Genomic DNA, 17,596 nt, shown 5'->3' with positions numbered 1-17,596 from the left:
GACCAAAGTTTAAAACCAAAACAATGGGCATGGGCCTTTGGGGGATCAAAGGGTCCCAAAATTTTTACGTGGTGGGGTCGTTTTTTGAAACAGTGTGATTAGACATGCCCCCCCATGGTGATGATTTTGGTGGAGGCATAGAGGGTCTAAAAGCAAGCCACCCAACTAATGAGATCAATGTATTCCATGAAATTTTCGCTCCTAATTGCCAATCGTCTCACACAAAATGGTTGCTTGGACAAAAATTGTAGAATCTAGTATTTCTCTCTCCTCTCTTCTCTCTCCTCTTGATGTGTGTTTTCATGCTTTAATCTATGAGAGAAGGGGGTGGGCTGAGATGAGAGATATGGATCATGGAATGATGAAGGAGTGAGATGAGAGATATGAAGGGGTCAGTAGCCTTCCAATCACGAGATGCGTATGAGATAAAGTGTGGTTGAGTAAGTGATAGATTTCATCATTTTATGATAGATCTTGTTTGCACATGGTTCTTGTTTATTGTCAATGTTGTGATTGACCAGAAAAATCAAAGAGATTAGAAAAAATCAGACATCTAACAATTTTTTCATAAACACGCAAAACCCACAACATTGTGGTTTTAAGAAAAATCATGGGTTTTTAGGGTTTTGTTGTGTATATGGTGTTCTCATGGAATGGAATGGAATGTGATATGATATGAAAATAATTCTCAGTACGTGTAATTATTCTAAATTAGTAATTAAAAAATATCAATATTTGTCAATAAATAAACTTTAAAAATAGAAAAAGAAAGAAAAAAGTTTTTACATCTAAAAAATTAGAAAAAAATAATATATGTGACTGTGAATGTATGGTATGACTGAAGCATGAGGGTGAGCCTCAGCCCTATCTTTATGTTAAAGTGGATATTTATTACTTTTATGAATAAAAATACATTAAAAATACTCTCTAAACCTACCATCGAATGCACAATCTTAAGCGGTAGGGAGAGGAGGGGATGTTAAGGGCTAATTACACGATGAATCCTGATTTTTATTGATACATGTTGCATATAGAACACGTGTTTTTAAAAATTAGGAGAGTCTAGCATGAGCATGCTCGATGATGGCCCTATGCAACACATCAATTATGTTTAGAGTAAAGGCATGACAATAAATGTTTTTATACCTTCACAATCCTAGTTGTTAATGAAAAAAATATTTGAACACTATGAATTATACACAATTGCATTGCATACAACACACGATATCATCTTGGATGCACATCAATTTTCTTCATGAACAATGACCCATGTTGAGGAGGTGAGATATCCTAATCTATAGGGCTAGTGATCGATCTCCTTGGGGAGTGTGCAGTGGAATAATATATTACATCTCCTATAATGATTGATTAAAAGAGTGGAGCATGTATCATATGCGTTCTATGTATGGGTGGCGCATCCCCTTGGGGCCAATCCTCGAGGTGTAGAAGAGCCACAGTGGGGCCAATCCCCGAGGTGTAGAAGAGCCACAGTGGGGTCGTGGCAATCAATAGAGGGACGCTTCCTTTATCTGTGCTTACATGGTGTATTACACCAATATGTGTAGAGACTCCCTTTGAGGAATGTGGGAAGGGTTATTCGTTGGATTACAATGCATATAAATGCAAAGTTCTACATTAGAGGTTAGGATAGTATACCCCTTAGATGCTCTTGGCTGCAAAGCTGTGGGGTGGTTTGGGCATTTAGTAGAGGCTCCTCTAGTGCCATGGAGCCAGTGTGAGTCCCATTTTCAACAAGTGGTGCATTTTTCAGGAGAGCCACTAATAATTGGCAGTCTCTGAATCTTGGTAGATAGGGATCAGTTTATTAGTATATGCCAAAAGGTTGTGAAATAAATCCAAAAGACCATCAAGCCGAGCTGTAGAAGCAAGAAAGAGCTAAATAGGTTAGACAATGGGCTAAAATTACTTTGCAGTGGAGTTGTCTGATATCCCTACAAGGGAGGGGTCTTAGTAGCCCTAACCCCACACATAGTTCATTAAGAGGAGAAGGAAGTTCCAGTACTTCCCCTTTCCCAGTTAGTCAATCCACTTTGAGTGGGGTTATAGTTCCCATAGTTTAGGGACTCTTAGTGAATCCAGTCGTCATGGCGCAACCCATTGCAATCCCAACAGGAATGTTGAACTTACCAGTCTTAGGATTTTCTCTATCCATTTTTAATGGGTTAGTAGAGGAAGATGCGAAACTTCATATTAATGAATTCCAAAAGTTAAATGTTCAACTATCAAATCCAAGATGAAGGACATCTGATGACGTTCTTTAATATGACTCTAAAAGGATGAGTTGTACTAGGGTATCATAGCCTAGAGGCTAGAACCATAACTACGATTGATTTATTTTTTGCGGCTTTCTAGAGAGAGTTTTCCCCTAAAAGGGGAGGTCATTATTGGCTACATGTTTTTAATGCAACACATCAAGAACCTCACGAGAATGTTTGAGGCTATGGTAAGAAACTGAAGAAATTATTTCATAAGTTGCAGAATTATATTCCCATTCCACATGCTGCTTGTGTAGGACTTTAAATTTAGGTGTAGTTGAGTAATGTTGCTCTTGTTGACATAGATATGGCTATTACACAAGCAAAGGAGGTAGAATCACAATTACAAGTGGCCTATACTCTAGGGAAAATAGGAATCTAAGACTAGGTGCTGGAAATACTTTGGCATTGACAAATGGAGGTCAAGGGACACCCATGTGAGTACTTCCAATGTGAGAGGATGCATGATTCCAAATATGCCTATGTTGCTAGCTCCTCGTAGTGTGACCATGCCTATGGCTAGTTAGATGGATGTAACATTTCCCGTGCATAAGAATCCCCCCCCTTTTAGAATTTTAAAACTAGTTCAAATTTTTTTATCTCTCTCTCTCCCCCTGTCGACAGCATGTCGGGGAGAGAGAGAGAGAGAGAGAGTAGAGTGGGAGAAGGGGCATGCACCCCCTAGGTGTAGGGGTGGCGGCCCGGCTGACTCCCCCCATGAGCCACCCCCTCCCCACTATATAAGGGGAGCCCCCCTGTGGTCTTCAGCGCCGCCCCCCTTGCTCCGTCTTCAGCACCATCCCCTGCTCTGCCTGACATGCCATGCCACCCCCTGCTCCACCTGAAATGCCGCCAGGCTGCCAAGACCGCCGCCACCCTCATCATCATCATTTTCGTCATCATCACCTCTCTCAGCACGATTGAGGAGGAGGAGATGCTGTCATGTCCAACTGACAGAAAGGAAGAAACCAAAGAAGCTTCCTAGAAGCTTCCACTAAAAGCTTCTTAAGAGTGCTTCACCCGCTAATCGCGTGAAGGACACAATTTCTTGTGAAGGGAGTTCTCTTGCAGGAAGGAAGGACTGCTAACTTGCGGAAAATTTCACCACACCCTCCGCCTGCCCGACTTATTCCCAAATCACAATTGCGATGGCCCCAAAGCCCCACACAAGAGGAGCACGTGTGGGAGCAAGAGGAGCACATGTAGGAGTCCCCACCCGAAGCGCAAGAATTGATAATACCCCTCCTGCGGATGTTCAGGCTGTTGCATTATTGAATATATGGCTCATGTGTTAAAAGATGCACTTATGCAATAATGTCCTAGTTGCATCTCGCATATAGGTTAAATATATATTGCGATGTTCTTGTGCATTGGAAGGTTTGCATTGGGTAATTTACGTTGGGAAGAATGAATTATGTTGTATACAATGCATTTGTGCAATAAAAATCCCTTGTGATGACCATAAATAGGTTAATTCATAGAAGGATGTTTAATTAAAGAATAGATAGTTGCTATGGAGAGGAATAAAAGAGTTATATTTTATTTAGAATTCGCATAAGCAACTGCATTCTATTTCACATGACTTGCATGGGAAAAGAAAAGATTATGTTTTTATTTCAATATAATTGTAAATATACATAGCATAACTTGCATGCATAAGCAACTTGCATGCATAAGCAACTTGCATGCATAAGTAAATGTATGAAAAGAAAAAGGGTTATATTTTATTTGATGAAAAGCATATAGGATGCAATACGCATGAAATGATAGTTACATTCAATAAGAAAAGATAGGTTAAATTAAGTTTTAAAAAAATTTAGTATTGTGCTTGCAGAGTTAATCCAACGTTCTCGTACTTAGATCGTTCTATGTTGCAAGTAAGAGAGGGTACTAGGCCTTAGGACACGAATACTAGTAATATCGACAAACAAAGGATGTTAAGCGACCAAGCAAGTTACTTGCAAACTGTCGTTACGACCTTAGACTATGGAACTAGGACATTTCCCTAGTCCAAGATAAATTGATAGGTTAAACTCTAGGTTGGATTATCGATCAAGGCCTATGCCTTGGTCATTTGGAGAGGATAATTTCAGACAATCATCAAATTGTCTGATTGGACAATCTTACTAGGGACAAGTGGTCCATAAGAGAAAAGGACGTGATCTTAGGGCTCTCATCTTAAAGATCGAAGGACCAAACGATAAAATCTCACAAGAAATCCTAGAGCCAAATCAATCCTCAACCTAGTGGGACTAGGGTTTTGGATTGGGGTCAATGGGATTCCCAAATCCTATACCTTGAACAAAGGTATTCTTAATCAAAGATTGCCATATGATAGGAGATGTAATTCCTCAAGATAGGTACTGCTACCTATCTCATGCATCAAGTCTGCAATGTCATATGCTATTGCAATTAAATCATAAGATGGCACTACTACATCCTAAGCCAAGGAAGACGAGTTCTAATTACAAGTTAGATTCGTTAAGAGTTGAGTAGTCACCCTACTACAACTCTCTCTCTTGGAGACTAATTTGTCAAACTTAGGGAAATTGTGAACTGCAAGAAGCAAATTGACCAACCAAGGACGACAGGGTTGTACAAGAAGACCTAGTGTAATGATAATTCGGCTCGGTAGGGTATAAACCTAACCCAAAGAAGAAGAGTAAACAATCAACCTAGCTTGCCAAGCCCTTGGAATCTTGCCAAGTCGTGAATGATCCAGGATCGAATGCTGGGAGTATTTGGAAAGAAGGAATCACACCTTAGCAATTGGTTGTACGAACAACCACAAAAATGATCATGCTTGTACACTTAGGTACATTGTTTAAACTTCTTTGCTCAAGGAGCTAATTCAAGGCCAAACACTTAATGCTTCTCGTTAATATCCTGGAGGGAGAGGCACGTTCATTTACCTCTGACTGCGTGCCTTGCCCTATCCAAGGGGGTTGCTAGCCATGCCGCATACATGGACCGAACCCGCCGCAAGAGGTCTCTCTGTGGGTGCTGCTTGGAGCGGGAGGACGCTTGGGTGCCAGGGGAGGCTCTGGCCATAAATTCCTTGCCTCTGGATCCCGTACAAGAGGCCGACATGACTCGAGATGGGATCTCGAGGCCCGTGCACTAGTCTACAGGTGAAACTTGGAGTAGCAATCCTGATGATTGCTAGGATAGCCTTCGAGCAAGATACTTGATGTATTCTAAGACTATGATAAATAAAGATCAAATATTTGGAAAGGAACTTGCTTGACATTGTTTTTTACATGTCAGTGCCTAAGTTACGTGAAGGATCGTGTGTTTAAATTGATTAATTAAGGAAGTTGCATTTGCATGTCAAACATAATGTGGTAGGTAATTAGATAACTAAGCAACCTGAGGAAAGTGCAGTGGATGTGACTTGGGTTCGTCCTACGGAAGGGTGGTCCAGGTTAGCTAGGAACTTTTCTCAAAAGACGTGATAACGAAACTGTGAAGACCTAGAGTCAGTAGAGTTAGAATCCCGATTTATGTTGTTTTAGGGGAGCGGAATGGGAGTATGCCTTATGGGCAGAAAGGTTGAGCATCGCATCCCTCTCGTTTCCCATTCTCCATGATCCAAGTGCAGCATAAATCCGCTTCAACTCTATTGTTCCTACGCAAAGTGGTTCATCTGGTGCTCGACGCTAGCTACTTCCTAGAGACTTGGTTGATAAGAGAATGAAAGTGTTAGGGCGCTATGAGAAGAACGCATATCGAAGGAAGGGATACCCTAAGTGTTGAGATGACAAGCTCAATACATGCGGACATTGATGATGGACCGCCTGGTTAGATGGGTCCACACGTCTACACTTAGCACGTCGGTGGTCATTATGACTCTCACATGGCCACTAACTCATTACTTATTATATTCAGGTTGTTACACCTATTTACAGCTGGCATAGTTATAGCGCCAGTCGACTAATGTAGTCGATTATGCATTGTTTGACTTAGTAGGCCACTTTCCTTTTATGTTGTATCTTATCTATACTTTGTGTACATTGTAAAGAGTGTGGAAGAAGAAGAAGAAACCAGCAAGAAAACGTTTTGGCCTCCATCTCTCTTCTTGTCTCTTGAGTGAGCTTCTCTTTGTGCATTCTGTGTGTGTTCGGCGCAGCATCTTGAGCAACCCCCTCCACCACGCAATTCTTGACATGGTATCAGAGCCGCGCCATTGAGAGAGGCTGATTTCGAAGGTTGAAGTGAAGGAGAAGAAGCAAGGTTCGAGCAAGCAAGCTACGGGTAAGAATCTCTCCCATTCTTCCACTCCTTCTCTTGGATAGTGCCTATGGAGGCACCGGAAGCAGGGCAGAGCAAAAATCTCAGATTGCAGTGAGATTTGGTGTGCGCAAAGAGCGCTGTATATTCTGCAGATAAGCCCTTCAGGGATTTCCCGCAGTTATTTTGGGCATTTGAGGCCGTTTCAGGGCCCGTTTTAGAGCCGCAAGGTTGCGGACAGCAGTTTCGGGGTACACTGTGACTTCGATGTATTGACCGAACGTGGGTGCGCAGGTTACAGATTTCAAATCTGTAAGTTCAAAGGTGTTTACCAGTGAGTAAACACAAGGTTTATCTGCAAACTGGTTGAAAATTGCATGTATTGTTGACCAGACAGTGAAAAAGGCTGTCTGGTGTACTGCTGTGCACTACAGGTCAAGGGTTGCAAAAGATTTGCTTGCTGTTTGGTATTAGTTTTGTGATAATGGCAGAGAATAGTGGAAGCCCCATCATTGAGAAGCTCGACAAGAACAACTACCCATCATGGAAGTTTCGTGTCACGAACTTCCTTATTGGAAAAGGCCTCTACGAGTTCGTTTCAGGTGAAGAAAAGGAGCCGGAGGTGAGTGATCCTCCAACTGTAGAAGAGACAAAGGCACGAAAGGAATGGAATGCAAAAGACAAGAAGGTCATGTATTGGTTGTCTGCAGTAATTGACGATAATATGCTGGGACACATTAGAAATGCAGAGAATGCATATGCAGCTTGGACCATGCTTGAAAGTATGTTTTCTGTAAATACAAAGGCACGAAAGATTCAACTCAAGCAAGAGTTGAATACATTGAAGAAAGGGAAGATGTCTATCAATGAGTATGCACTGAAAGTAAGAAGCATTGCAGATGCATTGGCAGCAATTGATGCAATGCCCGATGATGATGATTTGGTGTCGTCTACCTTGGGTGGACTTAACAATGAAAAGGCTTGGAAGTCTTTTGTAACTTCCGTATATGTCAGAAATCCTTTTCCAGATTTCGATGAATTGGTCTCCCTTATGATCACTGAAGAGATCAACATGCAGAGTGAGACATCTGAAAGAAGTGGTGAACAGGTCCAAGCTTTCTACTCCAATTCTGGAAGGGGACGTGGTAGGTTCTCTTCAAGAGGCCGTGGTACAGGACGTGGTAGTGACAACCAGCAAAACAGATTGAATCAGCAATTTGGTGATATGCAGGTTTCAGGAGGTCGTGGTAAGTTTAGAGGCAGGGGGAGCTTTAGAGGAAGAGGTGGATGGCAGAACAGAGGTTCTAACAACTCTGGTATTGTGTGCCACTACTGTGGCAAAACAGGTCATATTGTAGCCCAATGTTATGCTAAGAAAGATGATATCCGTAGTGGTAAGTTGCAGCAAGGAAACTATGCATCGTCTTCACGACAGAATGAAGACAAAAATGAACGTTTGTTTGTTATGCAGCATATGCTGAATGCTGTTACAGGAAAGGGAACACATGAAGATGTTTGGTATGTTGATTCAGGTGCATCCAATCATATGACCAGCCATGCATAATGGTTTGGAGAGATGCAGGATTTGCAGAATGCAGGTTATGTGCAGACGGGTGATGACTCATGCCACCCAATTTCACACATTGGAAAAGTTCCCTTGTCCTTGCATGATGGTAAGACAAAGAGTCTTTCAGATGTATTGCATGTGCCATCTATTACAAAGAACTTGGTGTCAGTCGGTCAAATGGTAGAGCAAGGGCTACAAGTCAGATTTAATGCAAAGGGCTGCTTTGTAGAAGACTTCAATGACAAGTGCAAGTTGGTAGCAAAGGGAAGTAGAGTTGGACGTATGTTCACCCTAGATGCTGGAATTCCTACTATGAATGCTGCTATGTATGCCAAAGGAAAAGGTGTTGTTGCAGACATTGAAATTTGGCCACACATTGGACATGCAAATGTATAAAGGCTGAAATTAATGCAGTCCAAAGGGTTGGTTACAGGTTTGCCTACTTTTAAAGTTGCAGAATTTCAGAAGGTATGTGAAGCATGTCAGTTTGGTAAGCAGGCAAGACAACCCTTTTCACATGACAGAGATGTAAGCAGAAATATCCTTGATGTTGTGCATACAGACATTTGGGGGCCTACACAAAATGTATCTCTTGGAGGCAGTTCATACTTTGTCACATTCATTGATGATTGTTCTAGAAAGCTGTGGGTATATTTTATGAAGGAAAAGAGTGAAGCTTTTGAGCACTTTAGAACTTTCAAGGCTGCAGTTGAAAGAGAAACAGGCTTGAAAGTAAAGTGCTTGAGGTCAGATGGAGGGGGAGAGTACGTCTCCAATGAGTTCAGTGATTTTCTGAGGTCTCATGGGATAAAGAGATAGTTCACATGCAGGTATACCCCACAGCAAAATGGGGTTGCAGAAAGGAAAAACAGGCATATTGCAGAAGTTGCACGCGCCTTGATGGCTGAAAAGAATATGCCTAAGCATTTTTGGTCTGAGACTGTTCATACTACTGTTTATATTATGAACAGAACTCCCACAGCTGTAGTTCATGGTATGACTCCCGAAGAATGTTTTACAGGTAAGAAGCCTGATGTTTCACACTTGAAAGTATTTGGCTGCATTGCGTATGTTTATGTGCCAGATGAGTTGCGGAAGAAACTGGATCCAAAAGCTGAAAAGTGTGTCTTTATTGGATACTCTTTAGAGCAGAAAGGGTATCGCTATTACAACCCTGTCACATGTAAGTTCAGAGTGAGCAGGGATGTCATCTTTGATGAAATGAGCAGTTGGTATGCATCTAGTGGTGATGCATTGGATGATGATGATGATCATGACACTCATGTGCAGGCTGAAAAGCAAGAATCACGGACTCTTAGTGGACCAGAGACATCATCTGGTAGTCCTTGGTCTGGGAGACTAAGGAGTACCTCTATATCTTCGGGTGCATCTAGTAGCACTACAGGTAAAGACAAAGGAAAGAATAAGGTATCAGAAGGCATTGATGCAGTTCTTGATGGAGACTCCAGTGGCTCAGAGAGCTTGGATGATGAGCTTGGCATTCCTTCAGTGAGGACTCCAGGTGTGCAGAGAGCACGCGTTAATGCAAAGACTCCATTGAGTGATCCAGTGGTACGCAGGTCTAGCAGGGTGAGATACCCTGTTAAAAGATTTGGTTTTGAAGGTTATGCAGCTCACCATTATGCTTATATGGTGAAACTAGTTGAGGATGTTGAGCCCACATGTTTTGAGGAGGCTGTTGGTCATGCTCATTGGGATGCAGCAATGGATGAGGAGATGGCTGCATTAGGGGCCAATAAGACTTGGGATCTAGTATCATTGCCGAAGGGAAAGAAAGCTATTGGATGTAAGTGGGTTTATAAGATTAAGCACAATGCAGATGGTTCTATTAGCAAGTACAAAGCTAGGCTGGTTGCAAAAGGCTATGCCCAGACATATGGCATAGATTATGATGAAACCTTCAGTCCAGTTGCTAGGATGGCAACTGTCAGATGTGTGATTGCTTTGGCAGCAGCCAAAGGTTGGAGGTTGCAGCAAATGGATGTAAAGAATGCCTTCTTGCATGGTGATTTGCAGGAAGAAGTGTATATGGATCAGCCAGCAGGTTATGAAGATTTAGAGCATCCCACGTATGTGTGCAGGTTGAAGAAGGCACTCTATGGGCTCAAGCAAGCACCTAGAGCATGGTCTGACAAGATTAGAGAGTATCTTGTCAATATTGGCTTTTATGTTTCTGATGCTGATCAATCACTTTATGAGGTATCTGCCACCTACCTACCGCACACAAAAGATGAATGAATTCTATGACTTGAAGTAGCTAGGATTATCCCTTGAAGCATTTTATTCGAAGTTTGTCTCACTCCTAAAGTATGCACCTCCAATGGATATGACACAGCAGGTGTCAAAATTATGTATTGGGTTGAATCCACCCATAAACACTCGATTGGAATCAATGCGCCCAACGGACCTACAAGATACACTCATTCGAGCTGCTCCAATAATACAGGAGGTGCAGACTAAACCAAGGAACAATAGGATTTGGCCTTACAAGGATCAAAATAAGGGCATGTCTAAGGCTCAGACTAAGAGAGCATAAGGTCAGAATCAGGGCCAAAGAAAGAAAGCTAGAGTCAATGCTGTCAACAACTTTGTTCCAACACAAAGCAATGATCGCAACCCATGTTGCTTCCATTGCAACAAGCCCAGACACTTCAAGAGGGAGTGTCCCAAGCTTGGCAGAGGGCATCGCCAGGGGCAATTCCAAGGTCAAAATGAAGCCGCTCATGGCCAAGGAACCACTATTATGGCCAGAGGGAGAACCTCCAATGTTTCCATCAAGAAGCTGGACAATGAAGAAGATCCATCCATGGATGCTGACATTGAGAGGGCAATGGTTCACGCCACTCTTCACAAGAAGGGTGTCCGAATCGCCAATTCTCGGTGATTCAAAATCCATCAGAATATCAAGGTAAAAGCTTCAAAACCTTGATTGACTGTGGCAGTACACATTCCTTCATTTCACCAATCTGTGCAAAAAGATTAGGGATAGCCACAATAGATGCACCTACTTTACTTGTGGAATTAGAAAATCGTCGTGAGGTCACTTGTACTAGGCAAACTGCTAAGGCAAAATTCCTACTGGGTGGGAAGCCAACTTCTGTGAGATTCAAGATAATGAACCTAGGTGTCCACGAATGTTTACTCGGAATGGATTGGCTAATATCCAATTATGCCCACATCCATTGTGGGAAGGGCCAAGTCTCCTTTCACAATTCTGAAGGGGAACTAGTCACGACTCAAGCTGAGGCTGGTAAGCCAAAAATACAGTTGGCAAGTAGCAATTGTATGGTCACTTGCTGAATAGACCAGCTTCGACAAACTAAAGCAAAGCTTAGTATCAGCACCCATCTTGAAACTTTCCGATCTTAGTAAGGAGTTTGAAGTGGTGACTGATGCTAGCGCACTTGCTTTAGGATGTGTACTTATGCAAAAAGTCATCCCGTAGCATATTCTTCAAGAAAATTGAAGAGCCATGAAAGGAATTATGCTACCTACGACCTGGAGCTGTTGGCTGTCATCCATGCTCTCAAACTTTGGAGACATTACTTGCCAGGTAACAAATTTTCCTTAGTAACAGACCACAAGAGTCTTAACTGGATTTTCACCCAGATTTTCACCCAAAATGAGCTCAATATGAGGCAACGTCGATGGATCAAAATACTGGAAGAATATGATTTTGAAATAAAATATAGGCCTAGAAAAGAGAATGTAGTTAGCGATGCACTCAGTCGCAAGGCATTTCTAAATTCTCTCATTTTGCAAGATCCATCAACAGCAAGGTCTCTAGCCACAAAGGTATCAATGCCAAACAACCCGATTCTTGAGCTAGCAAAAGAGGGGGCATATCATGACCCAGTCTATCATAAAATGCTAAGGGAGATCCCCATCAAGGATCAAGACCCGAAGCTAAAGACGAAGTATCAAGATTTCTCCATCGATATTGGACTTGTCTACTTTAGGACAAGATTATGTATCCCTGCAAGCCAAACTCTCAAGCAGAAGATACTTTGGGAAGCCCATGACTTCCCTTTCTCAAGGCATCCTAGTTATGCCAAGACCCTTAATACGGTCAGAAAGAGCTATTATTGGGAGAGCCTCAAGGGAGACGTACTCAAATATGTCACAGAATGTTTGTCTCATCAACGCATTAAGGCAAAACATGTTAAAATGCCTGGAAAATTGCAACCACTTGACATTCCACAAATGAAATGGGAGTTCATTAGTATGGACTTTATTGTTGGGTTACCCCAAGTTCAGTGAGGATATAACTCTATTTTGGTTGTAGTAGATATGCTCATCAAGGTCGCACATCTCATCCTTGTCAAGACGAACTATAAAACTTTAGACATCACAAGATTATTCATCAAGGAAATATTCAAACTTCATGGGTTACCCAGAAGAATCATTAGTGATCGTGATTCTCTTTTCACATCACACTTCTAGAGGGCTATCTTTGAGGCTATTGGAACTCAACTCTGTTTCAGCACATCTTACCATCCCCAAATTGATGGTCAAACAGAACGAGTCAATCAATTCATTGAAGATATGCTTAGGGCATACTGTTGTCCCAAACCCAAAAAGTGAATTCAATACTTACCACTGGTTGAGTTTGCTTACAATACTTCTTACCAACAGAGTATTCAGATGACCCCTTTCCAAGCATTGTATGGGCATGATTGTCGCACCCCTTTGAACTTCTCGGATCCAAATTTGAGGGTAGAAGCTTCAAGACAGATGCTGGAAGACATGGATGATAAAATCAAATCAATAAGACAAGATATTCAAGCTTCCAAGGATAGACAGAAGGCCTACACTGACTTGAAATGACAAGACAGATCCTTTATCAAAGGTGATATGGTCTTCATTCGTATACACCCTAAAAAGAGTTCACTGTCCTTGGGAGAGTACAAGAAGCTAAGTCGAGGTATTGTGGACCTTATAAGATCATCAAGTGTCTAAGTCCTAATGCTTACAGACTATAGTTACCCACAACTCTAAAGATTCATAATGTATTCCATGTTAGCCTATTGAAAAAGTATCTACCTAATCCGAATCATGTACTTGATGATCACAAAATTGTAATGCCTAGCCAAGGAGTCCTTGAGCTACGGCCTAATAGAATCCTAGATGTTAGGGAGAGGCATTTGAGATCAAGGACCTTGAGAGAATACCTCATCCAGTGGAAAGTTTATCCAGAACAGGATGCCACTTGGATGGATAAAAATACTCTCAACCAACAATACCCCCATATCTTTTCGAGATGAGGACATCTCAATTCCTCTAAGGGGGAGAGCATGTAACATTTCCCGTGCATAAGAACCCCCCTTTTAAAATTTTAAAAATAGTTCAAATTTTTTTTTATCTCTCTCTCTCCCCCTGTTGACAACATTTCGGGGAGAGAGAGAGAGGGAGGGAGTAGAGTGGGAGAGGGGGCATGCACCCCCCAGGTGTAGGGGTGGCGGCCCGTCAAACGGTCATCTCCCCCGCATGAACCAACCCCCTCCCCACTATATAAGGGGAGCCCCCCCATGGTCTTCAGTGCCGCCCCCCTTGCTCCGTCTTTAGTGCTGCCCCCTACTCCACCTGACGTGCCACGCTACCCCCTGCTGCGCCTGAAATGCCGCCAAGTTGCCAGGACCACCATCACCCTCAACATCATCATTTTTGTCATCATCACCTCTCTCAGCAAAATTGAGGAGGAGGAGATGCTGTCAATTCTAACTGACAAAAAGGAAGAAACCAAAGAAGCTTCCACTAAAAGTTTCTTAAGGGTGCTTCACCTACTGATCGCGTGAAGGACAGAATTTCTTGTGAAGGGAGTTCTCTTGCGGGAAGGAAGGACTACTAACTTGTGGAAAATTTCAGCAAACCCTCCACCTGCCCGACTTATTCCCAAATCCCAATTGCGATGGCCCCAAAGCCCCACACAAGAGGAGCACGTGCGGGAGCAAGAGGAGCACGTGTAGAAGTCCCCACTCGAAGTGCAAGAATCGATAATACCTCTCCTGCAGATGTTCAGGCTATTGCATTATTGAATATATGGCTCATGTGTTAAAAGATGCACTTATGCAATAATGTCCTAGTTGCATCTCGCATATAGGTTAAATATATATTGTGATGTTCTTGTGCATTGGAAGGTTTGCATTGGGTAATTTACATTGGGAAGAATGAATTATGTTGTATACAATGCATTTGTGCAATAAAAATCCCTTGTGATGACCATAAATAGGTTAATTCATAGAAGGATGTTTAATTAAAGAATAGATAGTTGCTATGGAGAGGAATAAAAGAGTTATATTTTATTTAGAATTCGCATAAGCAACTACATTCTATTTCGTGTGACTTGCATGGGAAAAGAAAAGATTATGTTCTTATTTCAATATCATTGTAAATGTACATAGCATAACTTGCATGCATAAGCAACTTGCATGCATAAGTAAATGTATGAAAAGAAAAAGGGTTATATTTTATTTGATGAAAAACATATAGGATGCAATATGCATGAAATGATAGTTACATTCAATACGAAATTGTAGGTTAAATTAAGTTAAAATTTTGTTTAGTATTGCGCTTGCAAAGTTAATCCAACCACTACAACAAAAAGGGTTCATAGACGCGCTTGTAGACGCAATATTTGAATTGTGAAAAAAAATGTCGGGCGCGTTTATTAACGCGTCTATTTCCACATCTACAAAATCGCGTCTAAAAGCGCGCTTATGATCAGTGTTACACGCACACTTAGACGCGCCTATAGACGCGCGTATAAACGCGCTACGTAAATATATAATCATATTTATAAAAAAGTGGACATATTCATATTGTGCGTCTATACATGCGTGTATCTACACGTCTAAAACCGCGTTTACTCTGAAAGTTTTTTACGAGAATAGACATGCATTTATCCTGCAATTTAGATGCGCTGATAGACGCGCAAAACAGAGGTATGAAAAAAAAACCAGAGAGCATGTGGCTTTGCAAGCCACATGCTCTCTGGTTTTTTTTCCCCCCATCAACATCAAATTGTATGCTTAGGGAAAACAGAGAAAGATTATTTCGAAGATTGGATACTGAAAACAAAACAATGTATGTAGCACACGAAATTTCATATATATAGATGAAACGTTTTTACATTATGAGTTCTAGTGCTTGTGACGTCATGGTCGCAAGCACTAGCTGAAAGTAATACATATCAAAAATGAAAATTACAAGCCAAGGGGAGGCATGCATGCATGGGGCTCCTCTATATCTCCTCAGAAGAGGCATCATCATCGCTACCACCATCGCTGCCTATGTCGCTGCCGTTGCCGCCACCGCTACTGCTAGTCCCCCCTTCGCTATCCTCAACTGCATCAGGGTTCGCCTACACAAAGGATTAAGGTATATAAATACCATTACAAACAATAAATTAGAGTTATCTATACTTTTCATGTAAAAAATAAAACATACCTCTTCTGGTGGTGGAATCCTCATGGCGCGATTATATTACTCCTCCGTGATGAGTCCCTCCTCGTAGAAATACTGCCAAGTGGACGCCCGGTTATGACCTCGATGATAGCCTACCTCTCTAGGAGTAGGCATCCTACCAACGATATGGAACTACAAAATAATTTGAACATACAACGTATTAAAACACACTACATAATGAAGTGAAACAAATTACAAAATTTAATTTTTTTAAAAAATCAAATAATACTTACAAACTCAGCCTCCCATGACTCCCTGCCACCCGATCCATAATGCGACGATCCCATGGTTGCCATCTGGATACGTCGCGCCTCTGCATGCTGGCGACTTGTCATTTTCTTCGTTGCTCTCTTCTTGGCCTCTTTCCACTCCTTGCGGTGGCAATTGGGTGGTTGGCCATATCCAAGGCACCCCTGCTCTTGTCTTCGCAATGACTCCTTGACGCGCGTCATAAGGTGAGACCTCTTGTTATGAAGCACGTCTCTTACCTTTGACCGTCCCCAATCATCTGAGAATCATGAATTCTCGGGATTAGGGTACCTTTTATGTACTGCCTGCAGCACCTCTTGCCACAAACCATTTTTTTGGTGCTTGAAGGAAATCGCAAAGTGCGCGTCTATTTACACGCACGTTTACACGCGCTTATAGACGCTGTGATAGACGCGCCCGACTTTGCGCGTCTACGCCTCGTTTCTGTTGTAGTGAACGTTCTCATACTTAGATCGTTCTATGTTGCAAGTAAGAGAGGGTACTAGGCCTTAGGACACGAATACTACTAATATCAACAAATAAAGGATGTTAACCGACCAAGCGTGTTACTTGCAAACTATCATTACGACCTTAGACTACGGAACTAGGATGTTTTCCTAGTCCAAGATAAATTGATAGGTTAAACTCTAGATTGGATTCAAGGCCAACGCCTTGGTCATTTGGAGAGGATAATTTCAGACAATCATCAAATTTTCTGATTGGACAATCTTACTAGGGACAAGTGGTCCATAAGGGAAAAGGACGTGATCTTAGGGTTCTCATCTTAAAGATCAAATGACCAAACAATAAAATCTCACAAGAAATCCTAGAGCCAAATCAATCCTCAACCTAGTGGGACTAGGGTTTTGGATTGGGGTCAATGGGATTCCCAAATCCTGTACCTTGAACAAAGGTATTCTTAATCAAAGATTTCCATATGATATGAGATGTAATTCCTCAAGATAGGTACTGCTACCTATCTTGTGCATCAAGTCTGCAAGGTCATATGTTATTGCAATTAAATCATAAGATGATCCTAGGCCAAGGAAGGCGAGTTCTAATTACAAGTTAGATTCGTTAAGAGTTGAGTAGTCGCCCTACTATAACTCTCTCTCTTGGGGACTGATGAAAGGTGAGAAGGATCGAAGCTTGCACGCGAGCTATGGCGGGAGAGCAAGAGCAAGAAAGAGAGAGACAAGAAATGGGAACTCCAACAGTCACAATGTGTGACCGGGCCTTCCTTTATTCAAACTGTCACTAAAAGAATAAAGAATAAAGTGACGTGACGGGCACCCGCCACCTGCAGTGTGCAGTGGCGGGTACTGTCAGTGTAGTAATACACGGGGAGGCACGGCGGAGGCGCCTTTACCCCCAACAACCTCCCACTTAAAGGCGAATCTGCCCTACTGAGAGAGAAAAGAAAAAGAAAAGACAGTACAAATGTACATAGGTACAAGGGATGAGGAAAGGTGACATCTCATCCAACGCCCATCAACCTCCTGAGGAAGGCAAAGCGCTCAGTAGTGAGGCTCTTCGTGAGCAAATCTGCAGGATTCTCGTCAGTGGAGATCTTGACAAGGTCAACAGACCTGTCCTCCACGACACCACGTATGAAGTGATACCTCACCTCAATGTGTTTCGTCTTCGCATGGAAGACCGGATTCTTAGCCAACTGAATGGCACTCATAGAATCCGAATGCAGTGTAGGTGTAGCATCAATCCCAAGGTCAGCAACTAGACGGCCTAACCATATGGCCTCCTTGCAAGCCTCAGTGGCTGCAACATACTC

Source organism: Lygodium microphyllum, chromosome 13 (genome assembly GCF_053477565.2).
Source record: "Lygodium microphyllum isolate KBCC chromosome 13, Lygodium_microphyllum_v1.1.10, whole genome shotgun sequence".
Lineage (NCBI taxonomy): Eukaryota > Viridiplantae > Streptophyta > Polypodiopsida > Schizaeales > Lygodiaceae > Lygodium > Lygodium microphyllum.
The sequence above is the reverse complement of the archived record's forward strand: the minus strand, read 5'-3'. Positions refer to the sequence as shown.